The sequence below is a fragment of the Panulirus ornatus genome, chromosome 3 (assembly GCF_036320965.1).
Source record: "Panulirus ornatus isolate Po-2019 chromosome 3, ASM3632096v1, whole genome shotgun sequence".
Taxonomy (NCBI): Eukaryota; Metazoa; Arthropoda; class Malacostraca; order Decapoda; family Palinuridae; genus Panulirus; species Panulirus ornatus.
Window position 1 is genome coordinate 14,115,293 of NC_092226.1, and position 12,564 is coordinate 14,127,856.

General features: G+C 42.8%; 1 protein-coding gene across 4 annotated transcripts in view; it reads right to left on the reverse strand.

Moving 5' to 3' along the window:
* cpx (synaptic transmission protein complexin) overlaps positions 1 to 12,564 on the reverse strand; it is a 472,286-nt gene that overhangs the window by 41,991 nt on the left and 417,731 nt on the right. The window lies entirely within an intron of this gene.

Consider the following 12,564-nt stretch of genomic DNA (forward strand, 5'->3'; position numbering starts at 1 on the left):
TGGTCGAGGTGGTGTGCAAAGTGAGAGGGTTGGGGAAAATGATTTGGTAAACAGAGAAGAGGTAGTAAAAGCTCTGCGGAAGATGAAAGCTGGCAAGGCAGCAGGTTTGGATGGTATTGCAGTGGAATTTATTAAAAAAGGGGGTGACTGTATTGTTGACTGGTTGGTAAGGTTATTTAATGTATGTATGACTCATGGTGAGGTGCCTGAGGATTGGCGAAATGTGTGCATAGTGCCTTTGTACAAAGGCAAAGGGGATAAGAGTGAGTACTCAAATTACAGAGGTATAAGTTTGTTGAGTATTCCTGGTAAATTATATGGAGGGTATTGATTGAAAGGGTGAAGGCATGTACAGAGCATCAGATTGGGGAAGAGCAGTGTGGTTTCAGAAGTGGTAGAGGATGTGTGGATCAGGTGTTTGCTTTGAAGAATGTATGAGAGAAATACTTAGAAAAGCAAATGGATTTGTATGTAGCATTTATGGATCTGGAGAAGGAATATGATAGAGTTGACAGAGATGCTCCGTGGAAGGTATTAAGAATATATGGTGTGGGAGGCAAGTTGTTAGAAGCAGTGGGAAGTTTTTATCGAGGATGTAAGGCATGTGTACATGTAGGAAGAGAGGAAAGTGATTGGTTCTCAGTGAATGTAGGTTTGCGGCAGGGGTGTGTGATGTCTCCATGGTTGTTTAATTTGTTTATGGATGAGGTTGTTAGGGAGGTGAATGCAAGAGTTTTGGAAAGAGGGGAAAGTATGCAGCCTGTTGTGGATGAGAGAGCTTGGGAAGTGAGTCAGTTGTTGTTCGCTGATGATACAGTGCTGGTGGCTGATTCATGCAAGAAACTGCAGAAACTGGTGACTGAGTTTGGTAAAGTGTGTGAAAGAAGAAAGTTGAGAATAAATGTGAATAAGAGCAAGGTTATTAGGTACAGTAGAGTTGAGGGTCAAGTCAATTGGGAGGTACGTTTGAATGGAGAAAAACTTGAGGAAGTGAAGTGTTTTAGATATCTGGAAGCGGAAGTGAATCATAGGGTGGGGGAGAGGACAAAAATTCTGGAGGCGTTGAAGAATGAGTGGAAGTCGAGAACATTATCTCGGAAAGCAAAAATGGGTATGTTTGAAGGAATAGTGGTTCCAACAATGTTATATGGTTGCGAGGCGTGGGCTATGGATAAAGTTGTGCGGAGGAGGGTGGATGTGCTGGAAATGAGATGTTTGAGGACAGTATGTGGTGTGAGGTGGTTTGATCGAGTAAGTAACAATAGGGTAAGAGAGATGGTTTGTAATGAAAAGAGTGTGGTTGAGAGAGCACAAGACGGTGTTTTGAAATGGTTTGGTCACATGGAGAGAATGAGTGAGGAAAGATTGACCAAGAGGATATATGTGTCAGAGGTGGAGGGAACGAGGAGAAGAGGGAGACCAAATTGGAGGTGGAAAGATGGAGTGAAAAAGATTTTGTGTGATCGGGGCCTGAACATGCAGGAGGGTGAAAGGAGGGCAAGGAATAGAGTGAATTGGAGCGATGTGGTATACAGGGGTTGACGTGCTGTCAGTGGATTGAATCAAGGCATGTGAAGCGTCTGGGGTAAACCATGGAAAGCTGTGTAGGTATGTATATTTGCGTGTGTGGACGTGTGTATGTACATGTGTATGGGGGGGGGTTGGGCCATTTCTTTCGTCTGTTTCCTTGCGCTACCTCGCAAACGTGGGAGACAGCGACAAAGTATAAAAAAAAAAAAAAAAAAAAAAAAAAAAAAAAAAAAAATATATATATATATATCCACACACGCAAATATACATACCTACACAGCTTTCATACCTATACATACCCATACATATATATACATATACATACCTATACATATATATATACACACATAGACTTATACATATATTCACATGTACATAATTCATACTGTCTGCCTTTATTTATTCCTATCGCCACCTCGCCACACATGGAATAACAACCCCCTTCCCCTTCATGTGTGCGAGGTAGCGCTAGGAAAAGTTCACACTCAGTCTCTAGCTTTCATATAATAATGCACCGAAACCACAGCTCCCTTTCCACATCCAGGCCCCACAGAACTTTCCATGGTTTACCCCAGATGCTTCACATGCCCTGGTTCAATCCAATGACAGCACGTCGACCCCGGTATACCACATCGTTCCAATTCACTCTATTCCTTGCACGCCTTTCACCCCCTGCATGTTCAGGCCCCGATCACTCAAAATCTTTTTCACTCCATCTTTCCACCACCAATTTGGTCTCCCACTTCTCGTTCCCTCCACCTTTGACACATATATCCTCTTGGTCAATCTTTCCTCACTCATTCTCTCCGCGTGACCAAACCATTTCAAAACACCCTTTTCTGCTCTCTCAACCACACTCTTTTTATTTCCATACATCTCTCTTACCCTTACATCACTTACTCGATCAAACCACCTCACACCACATACTGTCCTCAAACATCTCATTTCCAGCACATCCACCCTCCTGCGCACAACTCTAGCCATAGCTCACGCCTCACAACCATACAATATTGTTGGAACCACTATTCCTTCAAACATACCCATTTTTGCTTTCCGAGATAATGTTCTCGACTTCCACACATTCTTCAACGCTTCAAGAATTTTTGCCCTCTCCCCCACCCTATGATTCACTTCCGCTTCCAGATATCTAAAACACTTCACTTCCCCCAGTTTTTCTCCATTCAAATGTACCTCCCAATTGACTTGACCCTCAACCCTACTGTACCTAATAACGTTGCTCTTATTCACATTTACTCTCAGCTTTCTTCTTTCACACACTTTACTAAACTCAGTCACCAGCTTCTGCAGTTTCTCGCATTAATCAGCCACCAGCGCTGTATCATCAGCAAACAACAACTGACTCACTTCCCAAGCTCTCTCATCCACAACAGACTGCATACTTGCCCCTCTTTCCAAAACTCTTGCATTCACCTCCCTAACAACCCCATCCATAAACAAATTAAACAACCATGGAGACATCACACACCCCTGCCGCAAACCTACATTCACTGAGAACCAATCACTTTCCTCTCTTCCTACACGTACACATGCCTTACATCCTCGATAAAAACTTTTCACTGCTTCTAACAACTTGCCTCCCACACCATATATTCTTAATACCTTCCACAGAGCGTCTCTATCAACTCTATCATATGCCTTCTCCAAATCCATAAATGCTACATACAAATCCATTTTCTTTTCTAAGTAATTCTCACATACATTCTTCAAAGCAAACACCTGATCCACACATCCTCTACCACTTCTGAAACCAACCTGCTCTTCCCCAATCTGATGCTCTGTACATGCCTTCACCCTCTCAATCAATACCCTCCCGTATAATTCACCAGGAATACTCAACAAACTTATACCTCTGTAATTTGAGCACTCACTTTTATACCCTTTGCCTTTGTACAATGGCACTATGCAAGCATTCCGCCAATCCTCAGGCACCTCACCATGAGTCATCTTTCTTTCTTTCTTTCATACTATTCGCCATTTCCCATGTTAGCGAGGTTGCGTTAAGAACAGAGGACTTGGCCTTTGAGGGAATATCCTCATCTGGCCCCCTTCTCTGTTCCTTCTTTTGGGGGAGGAAAAAAAAAAAAAAAAAAAAAAAGAGAGAGAGGAGGATTTCCAGCCACCCGCTTCCTTCCCCTTTAGTCGCCTTCTACGACACGCAGGGAATACGTGGGAAGTATTCTTTCTCCCCTATCCCCCTATTCCTTCAAACATACCCATTTTTGCTTTCCAAGATAATGTTCTCGACTTCCACACATTCTTCAACGCTTCAAGAATTTTTGCCCTCTCCCCCACCCTATGATTCACTTCCGCTTCCAGATATCAATATATTAAATAACCTTACTAACCAGTCAACAATACAGTCACCCCATTTTTTATAAATTCCACTGCAATACCATCCAAATCCGCTACCTTGCCAGCTTTCATCTTCTGCAAAGCTTTTACTACCTCTTCTCTGTTTACCAAATCATTCTCCCTAACCCTCTCACTTTGCACACCACCTCGAGCAAAACACCCTATATCTGCCATTCTATCATTAAACACATTCAACAAACCTTCAAAATATTTACTCATGCCATCTCCTTCTCACATCACCACTACTTGTTATCACCTCCCCATAAGCCCCCTTCACTGAAATTCCCATTTGTTCCCTCGTCTTACGCACTTTATTTAACTCCTTCCAAAACATCTTTTTATTCTCCCTAAAATTTAATGATACTCTCTCACCCCATCTCTCATTTGCCCTCTTTTTCACCTCTTGCACCTTTCTCTTGACTTCCTGCCTCTTTCTTTTATATATCTCCCAGTCATTTGCATTATTTCCCTGCAAAAATCATCCAAAAGCCTCTCTCTTCTCTTTCACTAATAATCTTACTTCTTCATCTCACCACTCACTACCCTTTCTAATCTGCCTACCTCCCACGCCTCTCATGCCACAAGCATCTTTTGCGCAAGCCATCACTGCTTCCCTAAATACATCCCATTCCTCCCCCACTCCCCTTACGTCCTTTGTTCTCACCTTTTGCCGGCAAGGCAGCAGGTTTGGATGGTATTGCAGTGGAATTTATTAAAAAAGGGGGTGACTGTATTGTTGACTGGTTGGTAAGGTTATTCAATGTATGTATGACTCATGGTGAGGTGCCTGAGGATTGGCAGAATGCGTGCATAGTGCCATTGTACAAAGGCAAAGGGGATAAGAGTGAGTGCTCAAATTACAGAGGTATAAGTTTGTTGAGTATTCCTGGCAAATTATATGGGAGGGTATTGATTGAGAGGGTGAAGGCATGTACAGAGCATCAGATTGGGGAAGAGCAGTGTGGTTTCAGAAGTGGTAGAGGATGTGTGGATCAGGTGTTTGCTTTGAAGAATGTATGTGAGAAATACTTAGAAAAGCAAATGGATTTGTATGTAGCATTTATGGATCTGGAGAAGGCATATGATAGAGTTGATAGAGATGCTCTGTGGAAGGTATTAAGAATATATGGTGTGGGAGGCAAGTTGTTAGAAGCAGTGAAAAGTTTTTATCGAGGATGTAAGGCATGTGTACGTGTAGGAAGAGAGGAAAGTGATTGGTTCTCAGTGAATGTAGGTTTGCGGCAGGGGTGTGTGATGTCTCCATGGTTGTTTAATTTGTTTATGGATGGGGTTGTTAGGGAGGTGAATGCAAGAGTTTTGGAAAGAGGGGCAAGTATGAAGTCTGTTGGGGATGAGAGAGCTTGGGAAGTGAGTCAGTTGTTGTTCGCTGATGATACAGCGCTGGTGGCTGATTCATGTGAGAAACTGCAGAAGCTGGTGACTGAGTTTGGTAAAGTGTGTGAAAGAAGAAAGTTAAGAGTAAATGTGAATAAGAGCAAGGTTATTAGGTACAGTAGGGTTGAGGGTCAATTCAATTGGGAGGTGAGTTTGAATGGAGAAAAACTGGAGGAAGTGAAGTGTTTTAGATATCTGGGAGTGGATCTGGCAGCGGATGGAACCATGGGAGCGGAAGTGGATCATAGGGTGGGGGAGGGGGCGAAAATTCTGGGAGCCTTGAAGAATGTGTGGAAGTCGAGAACATTATCTCGGAAAGCAAAAATGGGTATGTTTGAAGGAATAGTGGTTCCAACAATGTTGTATGGTTGCGAGGCGTGGACTATGGATAGAGTTGTGTGCAGGAGGATGGATGTGCTGGAAATGAGATGTTTGAGGACAATGTGTGGTGTGAGGTGGTTTGATCGAGTAAGTAACGTAAGGGTAAGAGAGATGTGTGGAAATAAAAAGAGCGTGGTTGAGAGAGCAGAAGAGGGTGTTTTGAAATGGTTTGGTCACATGGAGAGAATGAGTGAGGAAAGATTGACCAAGAGGATATATGTGTCGGAGGTGGAGGGAACGAGGAGAAGAGGGAGACCAAATTGGAGGTGGAAAGATGGAGTGAAAAAGATTTTGTGTGATCGGGGCCTGAACATGCAGGAGGGTGAAAGGAGGGCAAAGAATAGAGTGAATTGGAGCGATGTGGTATACCGGGGTTGACGTGCTGTCAGTGGATTGAATCAAGGCATGTGTATGGGGGTGGGTTGGGCCATTTCTTTCGTCTGTTTCCTTGCGCTACCTCGCAAACGCGGGAGACAGCGACAAAGCAAAAAAAAAAAAAAAAAAAAAAAAATATATATATATATATATATATATATATATATATATATATATTTTTCATACTATTCGCCATTTCCCGCGATATATATATATATATATATATATGTATAATTTTATGGGAGGGTATTGATTGAGAGGGTGAAGGCATGTACAGAGCATCCGATTGGGGAAGAGCAGTGTGGTTTCAGAAGTGGTAGAGGATGTGTGGATCAGGTGTTTGCTTTGAAGAATGTATGTGAGAAATACTTAGAAAAGCAAATGGATTTGTATGTAGCATTTATGGATCTGGAGAAGGCATATGATAGAGTTGATAGAGATGCTCTGTGGAAGGTATTAAGAATATATGGTGTGGGAGGAAAGTTGTTAGAAGCAGTGAAAAGTTTTTATCGAGGATGTAAGGAATGTGTACGTGTAGGAAGAGAGGAAAGTGATTGGTTCTCAGTGAATGTAGGTTTGCGGCAGGGGTGTGTGATGTCTCCATGGTTGTTTAATTTGTTTATGGATGGGGTTGTTAGGGAGGTAAATGCAAGAGTTTTGGAAAGAGGGGCAAGTATGAAGTCTGTTGGGGATGAGAGAGCTTGGGAAGTGAGTCAGTTGTTGTTCGCTGATGGTACAGCGCTGGTGGCGGATTCATGTGAGAAACTGCAGAAGCTGGTGACTGAGTTTGGTAAAGTGTGTGGAAGAAGAAAGTTAAGAGTAAATGTGAATAAGAGCAAGGTTATTGGGTACAGTAGGGTTGAGGGTCAAGTCAATTGGGAGGTGAGTTTGAATGGAGAAAAACTGGAGGAAGTGAAGTGTTTTAGATATCTGGGAGTGGATCTGGCAGCGGATGGAACCATGGAAGCGGAAGTGGATCATAGGGTGGGGGAGGGGGCGAAAATTCTGGGGGCCTTGAAGAATGTGTGGAAGTCGAGAACATTATCTCGGAAAGCAAAAATGGGTATGTTTGAAGGAATAGTGGTTCCAACAATGTTGTATGGTTGCGAGGCGTGGACTATGGATAGAGTTGTGCGCAGGAGGATGGATGTGCTGGAAATGAGATGTTTGAGGACAATGTGTGGTGTGAGGTGGTTTGATCGAGGGAGTAACGTAAGGGTAAGAGAGATGTGTGGAAATAAAAAGAGCGTGGTTGAGAGAGCAGAAGAGGGTGTTTTGAAGTGGTTTGGGCACATGGAGAGAATGAGTGAGGAAAGATTGACCAAGAGGATATATGTGTCGGAGGTGGAGGGAACGAGGAGAAGAGGGAGACCAAATTGGAGGTGGAAAGATGGAGTGAAAAAGATTTTGTGTGATCGGGGCCTGAACATGCAGGAGGGTGAAAGGAGGGCAAGGAATAGAGTGAATTGAAGCGATGTGGTATACCGGGGTTGACGTGCTGTCAGTGGATTGAATCAAGGCATGGGAAGCGTCTGGGGTAAACCATGGAAAGCTGTGTAGGTATGTATATTTGCGTGTGTGGACGTATGTATATACATGTGTATGGGGGGGGTTGGGCCATTTCTTTCGTCTGTTTCCTTGCGCTACCTAGCAAATGCGGGAGACAGCGACAAAGTATAATAAAAAAAAAATATATAATTTTTTCTTTTTTTTACTGTCTCCCGCGTTTGCGAGGTAATGCAAGGAAACAGACGAAAGAAATGGCCCAACCCACCCCCATACACATGTATATACATACGTCCACACACGCAAATATACATACCTACACAGCTTTCCATGGTTTACCCCAGACGCTTCACATGCCCTGATTCAATCCACTGACAGCACGTCAACCCCAGTATACCACATCGATCCAATTCACTCTATTCCTTGCCCTCCTTTCACCCTCCTGCATGTTCAGGCCCCAATCACTCAAAATCTTTTTCACTCCATCTTTAGACCTCCAATTTGGTCTCCCACTTCTCCTCGTTCCCTCCACCTCTGACACATATATTCTCTAGGTCAATCTTTCCCCACTCATTCTCTCCATGTGCCCAAACCATTTCAAAACACCCTCTTCTGCTCTCTCAACCACACTCTTTTTATTTCCACACATCTCTCTCACCCTTACATTGCTTACTCAATCAAACCACCTCACACCACATATTGTCCTCAAACATCTCATTTCCAGCACATCCACCCTCCTGCGCACAACTCTATCAATAGCCCACGCCTCGCAACCATACAACATTGTCGGAACCACTATTCCTTCAAACATACCCATTTTTGCTTTCCGAGATAATGGTCTCGACTTCCAAACGTTTTTGAAGGCTCCCAGAATTTTCGCCCCCTCCCCCACCCTATGATTCACTTCCGCTTCCGTGGTTCCATCCGCTGCCAGATCCGCTCCCAGATATCTAAAACACTTCACTTCCTCCAGCTTTTCTGCATTCAAACTTACCTCCCAATTTACTTGACCCTCAACCCTACTGCACCTAATAACTTTGCTCTTATTCACATTTACTCTTTACTTTCTTCTTTCACACACTTTACCAAACTCAGTCACCAGCTTCTGCAGTTTCTTACATGAATCAGCCACCAGCGCTGTATCATCAGCGAACAACAACTGACTCACTTCCCAAGCTCTCTCATCCACAACAGACTGCATACTTGCCCCTCTTTCCAAAACTCTTGCATTCCCCTCCCTAACAACCCCATCCATAAACAAATTAAACAACCATGGAGACATCACACACCCCTGCCGCAAACCTACATTCACTGAGAACCAATCACTTTCCTCTCTTCCTACACGAACACATGCCTTGCATCCTTGATAAAAACTTTTCACTGCTTCTAACAACTTGCCTCCCACACCATATATTCTTAATACCTTCCACAGAGCATCTCTATCAACTCTATCATATGCCTTCTCCAGATCCATAAATGCTACATACAAATACATTTGTTTTTCTAAGTATTTCTCGCATACATTCTTCAAAGCAAACACCTGATCCACACATCCTCTACCACTTCTGAAACCACACTGCTCTTCCCCAATCTGATGCTCTGTACATGCCTTTACCCTCTCAATCAATACCCTCCCATATAATTTACCAGGAATACTCAACAAACTTATACCTCTGTAATTTGAGCACTCACTCTTATCCCCTTTGCCTTTGTACAGTGGCACTATTGTATGGTTGCGAGGTGTGGGCTATGGATAGAGTTGTGTGCAGGAGGGTGGATGTGCTGGAAATGAGATGTTTGAGGACAATGTGTGGTGTGAGGTGGTTTGATCGAGTAAGTAATGTAAGGGTAAGAGAGATGTGTGGAAATAAAAAGAGCATGGTTGAGAGAGCAGAAGAGGGTGTTTTGAAATGGTTTGGGCACATGGAGAGAATGAGTGAGGGAAGATTGACCAAGAGGATATATGTGTCGGAATTGGAGGGAACGCGGAGAAGTGGGAGACCAAATTGGAGGTGGAAAGATGGAGTGAAAAAGATTTTGAGTGATCGGGGCCTGAACATGCAGGAGGGTGAAAGGAGGGCAAGGAATAGAGTGAATTGGATCGATGTGGTATACCGGGGTTGACGTGCTGTCAGTGGATTGAATCAGGGCATGTGAAGCGTCTGGGGTAAACCATGGAAAGTTCTGTAGGGCCTGGATGTGGAAAGGGAGCTATGGTTTCGGGCATTATTGCATGACAGCTGGAGACTGAGTGTGAACGAATGGGGCCTTTGTTATCTTTTCCTATCGCTACCTCGCACACATGAGGGGGGAGGGGGATGGTATTCCATATGTGGCGATGGGAATGAATAAAGGCAGACAGTGTGAATTGTGTGCATGGGTATATATGTATGTGTGTGTGTGTGTATATATATATGTGTACATTGAGATGTATAGGTATGTATATTTGCGTGTGTGGACGTGTGTGTATATACATGTGTATGCTGTGGGTTTGGCCATTTCTTTCTTCTGCTTCCTTTCGCTACCTCGCAAATGCGGGAGACAGCGACAAAGCAAAAATAAATAAATAAATGAATAAAATATATATATATATATATTTTTTTTTTTTGCTTTGTCGCTGTCTCCCGCATTTGCGAGGTAGCGCAAGGAAACAGACGAAAGAAATGGCCCAACCCACCCCCATACACATGTATATACATACGTCCACACACGCAAATATACATACCTACACAGCTTTCCATGGTTTACCCCAGACGCTTCACATGCCTTGATTCAATCCACTGACAGCACGTCAACCCCGGTATACCACATCGCTCCAATTCACTATATTCCTTGCCCTCCTTTCACCCTCCTGCATGTTCAGGCCCCGATCACACAAAATCTTTTTCACTCCATCTTTCCACCTCCAATTTGGTCTCCCTCTTCTCCTCGTTCTCTCCACCTCCGACACATATATCCTCTTGGTCAATCTTTCCTCACTCATTCTCTCCATGTGACCAAACCATTTCAAAACACCCTCTTCTGCTCTCTCAACCACGCTCTTTTTATTTCCACACATCTCTCTTACCCTTACGTTACTTACTCGATCACACCACCTCACACCACACATTGTCCTCAAACATCTCATTTCCAGCACATCCATCCTCCTGCGCACAACTCTATCCATAGTCCACGCCTCGCAACCATACAACATTGTTGGAACCACTATTCCTTCAAATATACCCATATATATATATATATATATATATATATATATATATATATATATATATATATATTATTTTTTTTCATACATTCTCGCCATCGTTTGTGAGGTAGTGTTGAGAACAGAGGACTGGACCTCTGCTTCCATGGTTCCATTCGCTGCTAAGTCCGCTCCCAAATGTCTACAACACTTCACTTCCTCCAAATTTTCTCCATTCTTTTACTTCCCAATTAACTTGATCTCAACCCTATTGAACCTAATAACCTTGCTCTTGTTTACATTTACTCTCAACTTTCTCCCCTCACACACTTCTCTAAACTCAGTCACCAACTTCTCGAGTTTCTCACTTGAATCAGCCACTAGAGATGCATCATCGGCAAACAACAACTGACTCACTTTCCAGGCCCTCTCATCTCCAAGAGACTGCATACATGCCCCTCTCTCCAAAACTTCTGCATTTACCTTCCTAACCATTCCATCCATAAACAAATTATGTAACCATGGGGACATCACACACCCCTGCCAGAGACTGACCTTCACTGACAACAAATCACTCTCCTCTCTTCCTACTCATACACATGCCTTACATCCATGATAAAAACTTTTCACTGCTCCTAGCAGCTTACCTCTCACACCATATACTCTTAAGACCTTCCACAAAGCATCTCTATCAAACCTATCATATGTCTTCTCTAGATCCATAAATGCTACATACAAATCCATTTGTTTTACTAAGTATTTCTCACATACATTCTTCAAAGGAAACACCTGATCCACACATCCTCTACCACTTCTGAAACCACACTGCTCCTCCCCAATCTGATGCTCTGCACATCCCTTTACCCTCTCAATCAATACCCTCCCATATAAGTATAAAGATAACAAGATATTGAATAAAATGTTCATATCCTACATAAGATTAAAAGCTAGAAGAGACTTCTCATGTTTGATCACTACACTTAAAGAAGCACATACAGCTAACAAAGAAAGTCCGCATGAAGGCCAACTAAGATAGCACCAGAATCAAGAAATCTGAGTTATAGTGAATGGCTAGAGGGTTTAAATATGCCAACCTTGCAAGACAGAAGAGTGAGGGATATCCTGATCAAACAACTCTGAAGCTGTGGATAGTGAACAGCTCTTCATGGGGTATGGGGACAGAGTAATCAGAGGACATAACATGAAATTAAGCAAGAAACTTGTTAAGAATGATGTAAAGAAGTACTTTTACAGTACAGATGACCCTTGACTTAACAATTTTTCAGTTAGGCTAAGATAAGTGTTCTGAGAACACTTAAAGCAGGCTAGGCTAAGCTATGATTCTTGGCAGGTTAGATGTACAGTAATAAATGTATCATTTATATTTTCAACTAACAATATCTTCAACTTACAATGGGTTTCTTGGAACATAAGCCCACTGTAAGTCAAGGAGCATCTGTATAAGCTTGCTGGATGAATGGAATAAGATGATTGAGAACATGGTTAATGCACACACTATATATAAAATTAAGAAGTTTTATGATAGAAAATTTTCAAGAAATGGAGCCCTACTAGTGTAAAACTCCCAAGAGTACAGTAAAACAGATGTCACAAATAGGTAGTTACACTTTTTTTTTTTTTTTTTTGCTGTCGCTGTCTCCCGCGTTTGCGAGGTAGCGCAAGGAAACAGACGAAAGAAATGGCCCAACCCACCCCCATACACATGTATATACATACGTCCACACACGCAAATATACATACCTACACAGCTTTCCATGGTTTACCCCAGACGCTTCACATGCCTTGATTCAATCCACTAA